This window comes from Lichenostomus cassidix, chromosome 2 (genome assembly GCF_008360975.1).
Source record: "Lichenostomus cassidix isolate B80296 chromosome 2, HeHo_3.0, whole genome shotgun sequence".
NCBI classification, from domain to species: Eukaryota; Metazoa; Chordata; class Aves; order Passeriformes; family Meliphagidae; genus Lichenostomus; species Lichenostomus cassidix.
In genome coordinates this window covers 35,769,026-35,785,284 of record NC_139482.1, presented here as the reverse complement: position 1 = coordinate 35,785,284, position 16,259 = coordinate 35,769,026, and the positions used below count along the sequence as shown (strand labels likewise).

Genomic DNA, 16,259 nt, shown 5'->3' with positions numbered 1-16,259 from the left:
GGCCAAACTCTTTCATCCTTTCCTTATTAGAGAGATGCTCCAGTCCCTCAGTTATATTTGCTGCCTTCTGCTGGACCCTCACCAGGAGCTCCATGTCTCTCTTTTACTGAGATGAACCCAGAACTGGACACAGCCCTCCCGATATGTCCTCACCAGGGCTGACTAGAGGGGAAAGATCACCTCCCTTGCTCTGCTGGCAGTGCTTTTTGTAATGCACCTCAGGATTCCTTTGGCCTTCTTGGGCATGCTGCTGGCTCATGGACGGCTTGTTGTTCACCAGGACCCCCAGGTCCTTCTCTGCAGAGCTGCTTTCCAGCAGGTTGGTCCCCAGCTTGTACTGGTGCCAGAGGTTGTTCCTCCTCAGGTGCAGGAACCTGCATTTGCCTTTCTTGAGTTTTAGAAAATTCTTCTCTGCCCATCTCTCCAGCCTGTTGAGGTCCTTCTGAAGGGCTGCACAGCTTTCTGGAGTATTGGCCACTTCTGCCACCTTTGTGTCATCAGTGAGTTTGCTGGGGAGGCATCTGCCTGTTCATCCAAGTCATTGATGAACAAGTTAAACAGTGCTGGGCCCAGTATTGAATCTTGGGGAGCACCACTAGTGACAGGTGTCCAACTGGGCCCTTTCCCACTGATTCTGACCCTCTGGTTCGGACAGTTCCTAATCTACCCCACTGTCCACTTATCCAGTCCACACTTCCTGACTTTGCCTGAGAGGATATTGGGAGAGACAGTGTTGGAAGCCTTGTCAAGGTCAAGGTAGACAGTACCCACTGCTCTCCCCTCATCGACACAGGTAGTTGTTTTACTGTAGAAGGCAGTCAGGTTGGTCAAGCATGATTTACTTTCAGTGAATCCATACAGACTACTGATCAGCTTCTTGTCATCCATGTGGATAGAGATGGCCTCCAGAATGAGGTGCTCCATCACTTTTCCAGGGATTGAGGTGCAGCTGACTGTCCAGTAGTTCCCTGAGTCCTCATCCTTGCCCTGTTTGAAGACCAGGGTGATATTTGCCTTCTTCCAGTCCTCAAGCACCTCTCCAGATTGTCATGACCTTTCAAAGATCATGAGCAACCCAGCTATGGTGTCTGTCAGCTCTCTCAGCACTCCTGGATGCATCCTGCCAGGGCCCATGGGCTTGTGGATGTGAGGTTTACCTAGGTGTTCTCTAACCCAATCCTCCCTGACCAGTGGAAAGCCTTCCTTCCAACATTGCTTTACCCTGGTCTCTTGGGTCAGAGATTCCTGAGGGCTGGTCTTGTCAGTGAATCGAAGGCTGCCCCCAACCTTCCCCTCACCAACAAGGCATTCCATGTTAGTTATTATAAGGCAAGCAGCACACCATTCTTTGTGGGATCCTCCACTACCTGTCTCACAAAGTTGTCATCAGTGCTTTCCAGGAACCTCCTGGACTGTTAGTGCTTTACTGTGTTGCTTCTTCAGCACATTTCAGGGCAGTTTAAGACCCCCACGAGAACCAGGGCCTGTAACTGTGAGGCTGTTCTGGAAGACTTCATCCATTTCCTTGTCCTGATTAGGTGTCCTGTAGCAAACATCTGCAACAGTGTCACCTGTGCTAGTCTGCCCTTTTATCTTAACCCATAAGCTGTCAACTCACTCATCATCCATCCCAAGGCAGAGCTGAATACATTCCAAGTGGTGTCTCACATAGAGGGCAACTCTACCCCAGCACCTTCCAGGTCTGTGCCTCCTAAACAGCGTGTAGTCCATCATGACAACATTCCAGTCAGGAGCTCTCCTACCACATCACTGTAATCCCATTGACATCAAAGCCATGTGGTTGCACACAGGTCTCTAATTCTTCCAGTTTGTTCCCCATACTGCTTCCATTGCTGTGCAGCACTTTATAGAGGCATTTGAGTGTGTCAATATCCTAGTGAGGGTGGAAAGGGACACCCCATAGTCCTCTGTTGTGGTTGTGGCTTTGTATTTTTGTACTCATGGATGGTATCCTCTCTTAAGTCTCCTTTTGCTACTTGAGTGGTTTGGTATCCTCTCTTAAGCCTCCTTTTGCTACTTCCTAGAGTGGTTGGAAAACCTAGAGTGGTTGCTCTAAGTTTCCCTTCTCACACCTCATGTCTGTCAAACCTGGCTATGTCCCTGTCCATCTTCAAATCTAGTTTAAAGCTTTCTCAGCAAACTCTGCTGACTCCTGAGCTAAAGTCTAAGCTAATGTCATACTCCCCTATGTAATGTCACTTCCTATCTTATCTCAATTTCTTTCATCTATTTCAGTCATTGAGGATGATTGCTATGTGTGGAAAGAAAAATAGACTTTACAGGAGAATAGACTCGAATGTCTGAGCTGTGATAATAAATTTTTTGGCTTGAAAATTAGCCTTTTCCTGGTTTTACTGGGCTGACCAGCTGAGTGACTTGAATATTTAAAAAAAAAAAAAATAGCCTCCTTCAAAAGAAGGGGGGAAATGGGCCATTTTTGCAATTTTTTGTCAAGTGTTTCTGAGTTGATGGAATTGCTTTTCATGGATGAAACACCTGGGAGTGAACTGTTTGGGTTTGCATTGTGTGTTTATTTTCCCCAGAATCTTCTGGGGGTTTGAAACCTTTATGACAATTAATTAGATGTCTCAGAGGTCAGTTCAACATCTAGGGATTGTCCACACACTGGATTTTAACTTTGACTTAGGTCAAGAAGTTACCAGATACATAAAAGCTTGCATGGGTTTTTGTAGACGTTGTAGAGCTCTCCTTAGCATTTTCATAAATAAAATTCTCTCTCATTTGTTTCAGTCTTAGAAATGTGTTGTTTAAGGTTCCTATTCAGAAGTGTACTTAACAGGATTCATAACTTTTAACTTACCCTGTAGGTTGCTGGCTTTTTTGTGGTAGTGGACAGAAAAAGGTTTATGATAGCTCAGGTTGAAATGCAGCTCTGGAGAATCTTGGAGGTTGAACCTATGCTTTCTGCCAAAATGTTAATGATGGATACATTGTTGTATACATCAGAAAGTGTTGCTGTGGGAATCAAGAGATGACAAGTTCAGTTCTTAACTCACCACCCCATACGCTCTGTGGCCCTTCTCTGCCTCACTTCCTTTTGATAAAGTGGAAATGACAGATTTACTGAATGGTAAATACAGATAAAACTGAATGTGTGTTTCTTCTTCCTCAAGGTTTTGTCAGAATGTACAAATAGCTGTGATGAAAAAAAGTGAGGAAAGAAAACTAGATTGATGGAGGTGAAAAATCGCACCAAGAGTGACTGAGAAAATCTGTGAACCTATGCCTTAGGTGAGGATGTTTTGTCAAAACTGACATTTGCCAACATGATACTTCTTTTGGGATAAATACAAATATAAATTTACCCAGTACTCCCTTAGGGACATTTCTTAAAAGCAGACGTTATTGACTAGAGATAGACCCAGAACTGATAGGACCATGAAGAAATGCAGTTAGTTTCTTACATGCTGAGAGCTGTGTATGAGAATTTCTGTGCACTTCCTTTGTATTCTTTTAGAGGATGTGAAGATTTCAGTGAAACTTGCAAATTGCATATATTAAGGCTGATTTATTCTCCTCCTTGGGCTTGATCCTTCTCACCCCCATTTTTTAATCTCAGACAATTTTTTATTTAACCTTTCAAGAAAGTCTACTTAAAACATTACTAAATCATTTTTGTGTGAGAGAGGTCACTTGGAGAGTGTACGATCATATCAATAGCTATAATTGCATTTTAATCAGAAACAGATCAACTATTGAATCCTGTTTCTTGCCAGAATTACTTTAGCCTCTGATTAGCCTATTATTTTCTGTGACCAGCTGTCACTTCCGAACACTTTTGCCTAAGAGTATGGACAGACTCAGCAAGTGAAGATTTGCCACATATTTTTGTGGTTGGACTTTTTTGGGTTGATTTTTTTTTGATTTTTTATGTATCTGTAAAGAGACCTATATAGAAATAAAACTTAATTGTGCACTTGCGTTCAGGACTCTTATTAAGGAAATTGATGTCTAAATTGTTTTTCTCCAAGTCAAAAAGTCCTTGAACTTGTTCAAGAAAGATGCCATAACTAGTTGGCATCTAAAGTTACATGAAAAAACAGCTTCCTGTATTTGTTCATTTATAGGACCCATGTCTGTATGCTGTGAGCAACAGGCAGCTTACTTTATTAATTTTTTTTTATTTGACAATGGTGAGTGCTTTCTTATGAATCTAGATGACTGACTCCAATGGCAAATGACTTTTGGCTCAATGATCTGATGCTGGGATCAAGTGTATTTTTGTCTTTGATAGGCTTCCCAGAGTACTTTCCCTCTGTCTACTGAGACTTAAGGTTTTTGAAGGTTTTTGGGCCAGCTTGCGAGGAAAGCATGAAAGCATAGATATCAATACCTTGCCTGTGATTTAGTTTCTAAAACTTTTGCTTTATTTACAGTATTGCATTTTTAAAAATATTTCAGCTTGTTTTAGAACATCCTCTTCAATACTGATGAAATTACTCAGCCCTTATAACAGTGTCATTCTCTTGAAAATTTTGGGAGGTTGAGTTCAGCTTGTGTATGATTGGTTGCACATGATTTTTTGTTTTAAATGAAGAAAGGAAATACCCTACTACAGAGTAAAACTGGAGTAAAAACAGATTTTACGGTCTAACTAAAAATAATAATTAATGTTTGAAAAATACATAGGATAATTGCTTTCAAATAAATCGTCTTAAATTTCCTATGTTTGTGGAGATTTTTTGTGTTGTTAAAAGCAGTGTGAAAACATTTTTATGTCAGCTGTTTTGGACTTGTAGTTCATACTGTACTTCTCTGTATTGAGATTAATGTTGAGAAAAGGAGTAAGGCATTTTTGTTATGGCCAATTTATTTTATTTCAGACTGTATTATCACTTGGTGAAAGCCCTATTGATTAGCCTTCATAGCTTTACAGAGCTTTTCTTATAGCCACTTAAAGTTTGAGTTGTCTCAGTCCCACAGGACAGAAGGAAAGCTGTTAGTACCATGAAATTCTTCTTCTGTATGTTTCTAACAGCTTGAAGACTCCTCTTGGAATGCAGAATATTAGCACATTAATGTTATTAACCCCTTTAGTACACAATGGTTTTGGAAGTTAAAATATTTTTATATCTTCAAAGTCTAGATTGTTTCTTCTATGTCAGTACAGTTTCTTAAAGCTGAAAAATGTGTTGCTGTGCAACAAACAGATGCTGCTCTAACAATGCAATACATTATGTACCAAAAATGATCTTGGTTTTAATCATAGATGCTGATTTAATGAGCGAAGACTATCTTACATCAAAAATGGATTTAGGGTGTGATTTTGTTTTCGCTATGTTTTCTCTACATAATTAATAGGAATATGGTACCTTATATATTCTCTTTTAAATTTGAAAATGTACTTTGGTTTTATGCCGTTTTATACTCCTGTTTTCTAATTCTGCCTTGTACAATACTCTTTTTTTTAATTCCTTTTTTGTGATATGAACACAAGGGCATTAGTAAATCTTGTATCTTTAGCGTATTTCCTCAGAAAGTATTGCCTTTTTACAGAACCATTCTGTTCGTGTTTAATCCTTTCATTTTGCCCACATCTCCTTTTTCATTTATTTTCTAAATGTTTCCTATCCAATGTTTTCATCCTGCATTTGCCACGTGGGACATGTAAGATGTTTGTCTGTAACTAATGTTAGTTTATGGATCAGAAAAACAATGCTCATCAATATCTTCAGACACTATCAGTACTTTATATCTTGAGAACACGCCTGACCCCCCTGAGAGCATTTCATTGTTGATATCTCTTCAGTTTAGCTTTCATTTTATTCTGCAGATATTTTGTAACTTAACTTTAGTTGCTAGCTCTAATCCCTTCTATCACTGATACAAATTTTGATTGACAATTTTACTTTTAGATAAAGTCAGATAATACTATACTTGGGGGGGAAAAAGTCTTCATATTGTGTTTTTAATTCCACTGAACCCAGCAGAGTTAAATGTAGTTTGGATGCACAGGGAAGAATTAATGATTGGAAGATACAGAGTTGGTAAATTATTTATTCTGGCCCTGAGGAAGCTGAAAAGCTGAGTGAAAGACTAATAAATCATTTGTGGTAGTGCTGGTTGTCACTTCCAATTATTTTAGACGGTTTTGTGATAAACTGCAGCACCTGCTAGATATCCCTGCACCATCCCTTGATGCTTGCAGTGCAGCTTGTTCAGTCGATTATCAAAGGCAAATTTGTCTAAAGTTTCCTCAGGTTGGAAAGAGAATTACTTTTCTCAGTCACCCCTTCCCCCATTTGTTAAGTTCCTTTTTCATTGCATGCATGTAATAGGCAAAATCGATAATATATGTAGAATTTTATTGACATAATGTACATTCAGGTACAGTTGATGGAACCACTGAGGAACAGGATGAAAGGTGATGTGTCTGTGAGTGTAACTGTGCCTTTAAAGGCTGGCTTGCTTTCATCTTACTGAATAGCAGTTGTTTCTAAGGTATGAAAACTAGTATTTGTCCTCTGGTTTTGAGGTTTATGTTGTAGCTAGTGCTGAAGTTACAGAGTAGACGGAGTTGAGTATCAGTTGGCTTTGTCGCTTGTTAAACTTTTCTACTGCTTTTATTCAAAGGGTCTTAGTTTAAAATCATGATTACATGTACACATCATGCACGATCTGTATGCATGCAACATTTGCATAAATAGATTAAGGCAGAGAAGAATAGTTGAAGGACTGGAGAAAAGATTACCTAAGAACAATGGAGTGATTTTTTAGAAGGGAAGGAAGCAAAATGTTGGAAAGATTAAGGCTGTTGGTAGAGAAAAATGGAAAGTGAGATGAAAGGTGAAGAAAAAAAGAACTGGGATGGGTTAGTGGAAGGCAGCTATTCCTTTATACCACCTCACTGAGAATAACACTGTTAGACGTTGTCTCATGTAGCTGCAGTCTGGATAGCCTTTTCTCTGAGACAAAAGAACCAGACATGCCCTGAAAATATTTGTCTTCCAAACTGAGAAGGATTAAAATGCAAAGCCATTCCATATGGATTGCTTGTAAACTTCTAAATTGTCATCTCAGAAAAGAAAAAAAGAGTTTCAGAAAGTTGAGCTCAAAGTTTACATTGTTGTCTGAAGGATGGGGAGGAGGGAGCTGCTGGTTGTGCAAGCACTTAACATGTTCTATTTCTGCACATCTTGGGGAAAGAATTGCAAAGGTTTCAAATTGCATTTATATGAAAATAAACTAGAGTGCAAGGTAGTCAGCTTAAAGCTCTTGATTCTCTTTTATTTCTTTGTTACTGGTGAAAGAATGCATCCTGTATGTAGTGCTGAAAGACTTGCTTGTAAATGTTGAATGCTGTAACTTAACAATGACATGGTAAGTATTCATTATCTTCCCAGTTTTCTTCCTAACCTCATCCATCCAAATAACACTGAATTCTATATATTCAGGATCAATATAACCTACAGGTCCAATCCTTGGAAGGAAAAAAATTCAGGGTTTTTTAAGAGTGATTTCCATTTTTTTTATTAATGGGTCCCAGCTTGGAATTTCAAGCAAAATCTTTGTCTTAGGAAGTGGTGATATTTTGACTCAGTTAGTTCAAGAAATATCAGAAGAAATATCATGCTAACTAAAATCAGAATTAAAAGGGCTTTGTTTTCTTACTTTAAATCTTGTTCAGACAGACTTGTTTTTTTCATTGTGCTTCTGTAGGTCAGGAAGGAATCAGATGAAAAATTCAAGCACAGTCACCTTGCTTTCCCAGATGACTTCAGTACAGAGGGCTGCAGAATTTCAGCTCTAGATCTGTGAACTTTAGGAAAGCTCCATGAACACATCTGTTCAAGTTCCAGCAAGTAGAAACTAGGTGCCAGAAAAACATACTAAGCTCTGTGAAGGGGTACTTGTTTTCTATGGCGACAGGGTTTTTTGCTCAGTTTCCTGGAAGCTTATTTTATTGTATCAGTGTCTGTTATTTGCAACTAATGATGACAGTATAGAAACACAGGCTGTAGGAGCTGATTTATATTATTATAATTGTATTGTTATTAGAGAGTATTTCCGTAAGCATGGTATATCTGATGGTAACAGAAAATCAGTGGAATTATTCATGTGGCTTGAATCAGCCATTTATTCATGATTTGCACATCTAGAATTATATGGACATTAATCGTCAGGTTTTTACTTTCTTAATGTTCCCAAGGAACGGTGGTGTCTGTAGTAGATTTGGTTTTCAAAATAATATATTTTTATTGTAGTAGTTTTGCATTTATTTATTGCTAAACACAGTAAGTACATTTATGCTTTTTTAAGTAGTTGCATGTGCAAAGATATGTACATATTGTTTACATGTGCAAAATTAATATTTTTTTAAATTTTGCATGAAAATGAAAACCCAATTAATTTATTTTTAGGATTTAAAAATCATGTTCAGTTCACACTGAGTTAAGTGCACAAAGATAGTGATATGTTGAGTTTTTAACATGTATGTTAAAATGGGTAGGACAAAAAAATGCATTTTGAAATGAAAATGGATTTATTTTATGAGACATCATTTATAATAAACTGAACTGTTAACTCCACTTTAAAAAAAAGTGAATTTTATCTTCTGATAATCTTTTTATTCTATTTTAGAATAGAACAAGCCTTTCTACTTCTCTTGTTGTTTTACAACATTCAAAGTTGTTGAAGTGTCCCATACAAAACCATGAAAAACTGGTTATTTAGAGTCCACATGAGAGATTGTCACAGTCTATAGATGCTGGATAAGTAACTGAGCACACTATTTCCAGGTTATTGCCTGTTTTTTCCTTAAACTTCTAGCAGTGAGGCATATGACAACCAGAGTGACTCAGACCAGACACACTTCTATAGTAGTCTCCTTTCTCCAGCCTGTCCAAGGAAAGATTCTTAGGTTTGCTTAGGGGTTTGAGGGGTCTGTGAAATTATTTCCCACAAGCATTTTTCTGCCTTTTGGAGATCTGGAAGCTTTTGCTGAGGAGAATCAGCAATGGTGTCTTTTCACCTATCAACTTCAAGCTGTATTGTTTGGGATTTGTGAGTTTTTTGTGTGTATATTTTCTTTGGTGATGGTATTGATCATCCCACCTCCATTTTGTTCCCTCCTCCAACAATTAGATCACTTTTTGATCCTCCCTAAAAATTTTAATGTCCCATGGCAACGACTTCTATAGCTTGACTTCTTACTCATTGAAGAAATTACTCCTTTCGTTTGTTCTGCAAATGCCACTTAATAACTTTGTTCGGTTATCCCATTCTCCAATTTCATGCTCTAAAATGGAAAAAGAAACCGGTGGGGAAGAATATCAGTCTGGCTGAACTCAAAAATAAATAAATTAAAAAAAAAAATTTAAAAAAGAAATTTATAAAAAAAAGAGAGAGTGTTTCAGCTTTGGAAGAAGGGGCCGGCAACTCTGGACTACAAGAGTGTTGTGAGGTTATGGAGGGCGAAAACAAGAATGGCCATAGCCCAACTAGTACTTAACCCAGCCACTGCTGTAAAAGAAAATAAAAGTTTCTATAAATACATGAGGAAAAAAGGAGGATTGAGGACAATCTCCATCCTTTATTGGATGTGGAAGAAATATAGTGACAAAGAATAATGAAAAGGCTGAGGTATGTAATGTCTTCTTTGCTTCAGTATTTAAAAGAAAGACCCTCTGTTCTCCAGATACCCAGTCCCCTGAGCTGGAAGACAGGAACAGGGACCAGAATGAAGTTCCCATACTCCCAGAGGAAGTGGTCAGTGACCTGCTATACCACTTATACACACACAAGTCTCTGGGGACAGATAGGATCCACCCAAGGATAGTGAGAAAGCTGGCTGAAATGTTCGCAGTGCTTTTAGGGATTTACCAGCGGCTCTGGCTCTGGCAGCTTAACAAATGTGAAGCCTGTCTACAAAAGGGGTCAAAAGGAGGATCTGAGGAACTAAAGGCCTGTCTACTTGACCTCGGTGTTGGGGAAGGTCATAGAGCAGATCATCCCAAGTGCCATCACGTGGCATATATAGGACAACTGCATGATCAGGCCCAGCCAGTATAGGTTTATGAAAGGCAGGTTCCTATTTATCTAACCTGATCTCCTATGACATGGTGGTCCGTTTACTGGATGAGGTTGAGGCTGTGGATGTTGTCTGCCTGGATATGAGTCATGGCTTTGCCACTTTTTCCCATAGCATTCTCATGGAGAAACTGCTGCTGATAGCTTGGAGGAATGTACTGTTTGATAGGTAGAAAACTGGATGGATGGATGGATGGATGGATGGATGGATGGGCAGGCCCAGAGAGTGGTGGTGAATGGAGTTACATCCATTTGGCAGCCAGTAACAAATGGTGTTTTCCAGGGCTCAGTGCTGGGACCAGCCCTCTTAAATATATCTTAATCAATGATCTGGTTGACATGATCAAGTGCACCTGCAGTCATTTTGCACATGACATCAAATTGAGGGGGAGTGTTGATCTGCCAGAGGGTAGGAAGCTTCTGCAGAGGGATCTGGTCAGGCTGGATCAATGGGCCAGTGCTAGTGGTCTGAGGTTTAGCAAGGCCGAGTGCTGAGTCCTGCTCTTGAGTCACATCAGAGTGTCTGGAAAGCTTCCTGGAGGAAAAGGACCTGGGGGAGTTGGTTGACAGCAGCTGAACATGAGCCAGTGTGTGCCCCCGTGGCCAAAAAGGCCACTGGCATCCTGGCTTATATCAGCAATAGCGTGGCCAGCAGGACCAGAGCAGGGATTGTTCCCCTCTACTTGGCACTAGTGAGGCTGCAGCTCAAATCCTGTGTCCAGTTCTGGGCCCATCAGTACAAGAAAGACACTGAGATGGTGGAGTGTGTCCAGAGTAGGGTGATGAAGCTAGTGAAGGGTCTGGAGCACAAATCTGATGAGCAGCAGAAGAAGCTGAGGTTGTTTAGCCTTGAGAAAAGGAAGTTTGGGAAACTATTGCTCTACAACTACCTGAAAGGAGGCTTGTATCCAGGTGGGAGGGTCTCTCTCTTCTCCCATGGAACAAGCTGTAGGACAAGAGGGAATGGCCTTGATGATCTTAAAGGTATTTTCCAACCTAAACATTTCTATGATTCTATTATTCTGTCTCCTTAGGATTGCTCTTTAATCATCTTACATGCTTGTACAGGGAAAGAAAAGTGACATAAAAGAGCTTTCCTCCAACAAATAATTAGTAATCTGTTTTTGTGTACTGCACAATGGAATAATGTCATCAAGGTAACCTGCATACTAAAGGCAGAGTGTAAAGTAAAGAACAGTATCCATGTTTTTCTTAAAAAAAGAAGAGTGTCAATTCCAAATTGCTGGTGAAGATGTCCATTGATTTGTTGAACTAGACTGCATACAGTAATTAAAATACTGATTTAATGATAGCTTATCACTTCTGTAAATATCTATGTAGTGCATTTTCTTTTCCAGTTAATTTAAAAGATACTCCCAAATATTTAATCCTTTTTTCTTTGCTCTGGAAAATAGTGATAAATTGTAGAGCTACTAAGCCTTACATCCGTTATGGAGTATTTATTGGAAACTATTTTAAGAGTTGTGGTAGGAGTATATTTGGAAAAAAAATTCCAAGGATAGCTAGCCCTGATGCAAGCATGGGAGATCATACATACCTAATTTACTGGAGTTCTTTGGTATATTTCTGCCTTAAGAGGAAGGAAGACTGCATAGGTAGTATGCAGGTAGGTATACAGTGCAATCAGCTGCTCAAAACAATTTTGGCTAACAAGCTATGGAACACAGGAAACAACTAAAAAAAAGAAAAGAAAAAATATAGATTGTCAGCTTTTTAGTGTTTGCTTCCTCTGGAGCAACAGTGAGAAGTGCGTGTTATAAAAAGAGGGGTAAAGCTCTATTAGCAGGGAAGGCAGTAGGAGCATGGTGGCTGTTGGCAGACAAATGTCATACTGAGGTGGACTGGTTGGGATCTCGCCTCTCTGCTGAGGTCCGATGACTTCTTCCCCATTGTAGTGTTTGGTGATGCTTCAGCCATGCAGTAAGTGCTGTGTTTTATCAGTCTGCTTCAAGGGAATATGTATTAACAAAAGAGAATCTTGTTTTGTAGTAAGAGTTTAAAAAACACTTTGATTTGTAGGATAGCAAGAGCAAGAAAAGCACTTTGGAGTTGTAGTTGATGATGGTGGTGGTTGCTGCCAGGTAGAAATGTTTGTTTTGTACTCTTGGACCAACCTGCAAGAAAGTTTTGTCCTTCACATGGAAGAGTTTTGTCTTTCTAATCACTGCAAATTTTCTTCCCCATGGAACTTTGGGTAGTTATTTAAACTGAAATCAAACATGTACAAAGAAGAGAGAGCTCAAACCCAGAATTTTATGCCTTGATCTTGAAATATGCTGCAGCTGAGTGATGATGAAGATATGAATAATTGAGTAACTTTTAGTCATTGCTAGAATGGAGTAGAGTTTTCCAGCTAACAGAAGTGGTGATAAGTGTTTTTTTCTGCAGATGCTGCCAAATACCAGGTTAGCATCAACGAAGAATGTGAGAGTGTTGCTAAGCTACAGAGATGATTGGTGAACTATGAACATTATTTAAATAATATTTTCAGTTGTTGGGATTTTTTGACCATCCCTTATCCATCTCTTCACTGGATTACATTAGCCAGCTGTTTGTCCATGAGGTGGTTTTCTCCAAGTACTTCAAGGTGGTGTCATGATCGCAGGCAGTTAGAATTGTGCATTGGTACAGTGCTAATCCTATGCCTGTGTCACTTAGCAAGTCTCAGAACAGCTGCATGTAGCTCTTGAAAAGGAGCAGAAAAAGAAATCATACTTCAGAAATTTCACAGGCAAGGAACTACTGGAAATCACTTGGAGTTTTCTGCCAGAATTACACAGATCACTCAACTTGAGTAACCAGGACTGGTGTCACATCTCTTAAAGTAAGTGAGAGTTCATCATAGGTCAAGAGCTGTTGAGATACACAGACCAGTGAAAATGTTTTTTCTCTTTACAAAGAGATCATTCAGAAATGCTGCTAATGCCTTCAGTCCCTTACTTGGTCTGAAACTAAGTATGCTTGTAGTTGGCCTTTATCAAGTAATTTCCTGACTTGCTTGGGGACAGGTTGTGTGATACTGAGAAGTAAACTACTTAATGTTTGCTTACTGTTAGATTGCTGAGTGTTTGAAAGAGGAAGGATTCTTCAGTTACTGCACTATTTTTGTCCAGAGCTATGCAAGTTCATGACTCTGCCATGAGAGTCACAGATGATGAGTTACATTTGGAAATCTGTACATCGCTGTCCAGACAGACCTTCATAAAAAATGTGCTGAAGATTGAAAGCGTGGGTGATCACTACTTGTGGGAATGAGCTAAATAGTTCCTTATTGTTGCAAAAACCTTTTATGTGTGGGTGATCTCAATAAGGCTTTTATGTGCTCAACATTGAGAAAGATAATTCTTGGAGAATCCTTTTGAGGCCTGTGCTTCACACTATATCACTACAGCTATCTAGTAGCCCAGACCTGTGCTATTAGAAATAATCCCTGGGTTTGTGGTGTGGCCACAGCCTGGGGTTTGAGACATATTTTTAAGTTATAATCCTTTGCTTTCTGTCAGTTAACATTTTAAGTTTGGGGTGATATTTTATTTTTTAATCTTTCAGAAAACCTGTTAACTAGCAGGGAAGCTGGCTGTTGTGATGGACTTCTATGTCTGTGTGTGGAACTGAAATACAGTGGACATTTCACTGTGGCTTCATCAGTGCTGGAGTTTGTGGATGCCCTTGGTCTTTCTGGCATAACCAGCAGCCTTGGACACTTGTTGACCACTGCCTTAAAAAGACAGTGTTCTGCCAAAGGCACTGATCAGGTTGCTTTGTTCTTAATTTTGATATTTTGCTTCTGTATTTAAATTTCAACTAGTCTTTCCTGTTTGTTTCTTCTAAATGCCTCCATCCTACTGCGTGGTGTTGGCAATCGTTCTCTTGTGCGCTGTTTGCAGAAAAAACAACAGAGTCAGACTAAGGACAAAGTCTCGTCGCTCCTCCAGATTGTTATTTTTTCTCTCTAAAGATTTAGAAGATTAAATTTCAGATGTGGACATTATTGGATAGTATTTAAATACTAATTAAAGGTACTAAATATAAAATTGTGAATATTGCTGTTCTCTTTGGAAGTTGGAATTTACTTCATTGCAGAACAGTATAGGCTGCTAACTGAACAGTGGCTGCAGTTATCTCTTCACTTTGCTCTTACCTGGATATTGACATTATAGATATTTTCAGACTTAGTAGCTTACTATTTAAGAGTAGAAATCAGGCTGATTAATGTAACTGGGAGCTGGAAAAAATACAGATATGCTCTTTAACCAAGTCTTTTCTTGATGAAAATGTGTGTAATGAGATGTAATTTTTTAAGAGTCTGTACTGCTCTGTATCTATTGTGGATTTATTTGGGGGGAAAGAAATGCACGATGTGGGCATTTGATTTCTAACTTCTTGCTTCTTTGTGTGGTGCATTATTTATTTAAATGGTAAAATAGCAAATTAAAGGTATGTGGCATGTTTTGTTTTTCTGTCTTTAATGTGTTTGTTACTGTCTGTGTATCAGCACTACCATTTACTGAATTGTGCTCTGAAAGGATGCTTTTGTTTGGTAAACTTGGGTTGAAGTTTGGTTTTTGCTTAAATATTGGAAAACACTGTTACACTGAATATTTGGCTGAAGAATTAGTCTTTCACTTTTAGCCATTAGGTCTCACAGGCAATTCTGTTCTTATTTTGTCTAAAGATGGGTCAGTTCAGGCTGCAGTTCTTTAGCATGTCATGTTGGGAAAATGCTTTGTTTCATAACAAGAAGTCTGGGAATTGGGAAGGCAAAGATCGGGGCAGTTTGAAATCAATCTTGAATTTTATTTTGTGCAAATAGCCTCTGTGCTATTCTCTGCCTGCTGCTATTTTGAGTATTGCAGCTACTTCAATACTTGTGACTTTTAATGCTACATTCATGCAATGGGAAAGGTGATAGAAAATCATTGTGTCTGGATAGTCTTTGTGATTTACATGACCATAATATTAAGAATGAGAATTTTCATCCTGACTATAGAAATAAAAGTTTGTTACTGCTTCAAAAGTCTCTTTTAAAGATGTGTGAAGTATTTGTTTGGTTTTTGGACTAATAGCCATATTTTGAAGAGAAAGAGTTTCACATTGCCCAACTTTTGAGTCTGACATTGGTGACTCTGCTAATTGTAATAGAGCTGTGGAACTGTTTCATTCCAGATGGAACTTTAATCTGGCTTCTGATTGAGCTGAGTGTCCTTGTAGAGTCTCTTAGCATCTGCTTTGGAAATGTATATAACATTATTCAAAATTTGTACCAAATTAAACCACCCTAAGGCTATAATTCAATTTTTCTTTATTGAGAAATGTATTGTCAACAGCGTTATGCCACAGAGTAAAATCTGCACTAGATCTATTATTTTTTTTTGCTATTAACTGGTCATTTATATTACTGTGATTGAATTTCCAGGTTCTTCAAGTTTACCTTATCAATTGTAAGCTTACACTAAGGAATTAACAAATAAGGCAAATATGGTTGAGAGGTTTTCTTTTGTTTATGGGTTGAGTTTTTTTTTGCTGAAAGTAGATGGGCTTGAATTGATACTTTCTAGCATTAATTATTGTATTATGTTTTTATATATAAAATAGAAATGTTTTAGTAATTCTAGATAAATTCTGTGGATGAAGTTCAAGATAGCTGTTTTGGTGTTTGGATTATAAAATGAAAAAGAATGCATGAAATGTATTGAAATACACCATATCACATCAATTTAATTCTGTATCTTATTTTAGTTTCTCTTGTATCTATAACAGTTAGTGATTATGACTTTTCTTGTTTCTCAATTTTCTAAAGTCTGCTGTATTTAATTATAGTTTCTATTATAAAATCTTCTTCTTAAGCTCGGTATAGCTGCTGTTTTGAATACCAGTTCTATTACTAAAGATGGTCAGATTAGAGTAGCAAATTGATGCAGTTTTTCAGTTAAGACATGATTTGTGAAGTACTCCCTAACTGGTTATGAGGAGTCTCTAACGAAGTTACGAAGTGTTAGGCAGCTGTGTACGTTGATGGTAATGTTCAGTAGATATTCTTCTTATTGCAGTTTTGGGCATGAACAAAATTTAAAACCACAGTTATGAACTGAAATTGGGATGGTCTGACTAACAGTGTTCTTGTATTTTGTTTATTCACTTTTTTCTTCTTTTGTTGTTGAGTGGAG

At 38.4% G+C, this 16,259-nt stretch overlaps 1 protein-coding gene across 7 annotated transcripts in view; it reads left to right on the top strand.

Moving 5' to 3' along the window:
• TBC1D5 (TBC1 domain family member 5) overlaps nucleotides 1–16,259 on the top strand; it is a 313,036-nt gene that overhangs the window by 39,059 nt on the left and 257,718 nt on the right. Inside the window, exon 3 of one of the 7 annotated variants that reach the window (XM_085051057.1) lies at nucleotides 3,156–3,273. The exons of the other annotated variants lie outside the window; for them this stretch is intronic. The gene's annotated coding sequence lies outside the window, so the exon portion shown is untranslated. The remainder of the gene's footprint in view (nucleotides 1–3,155; nucleotides 3,274–16,259) is intronic. 7 annotated transcript variants of the gene reach the window in all.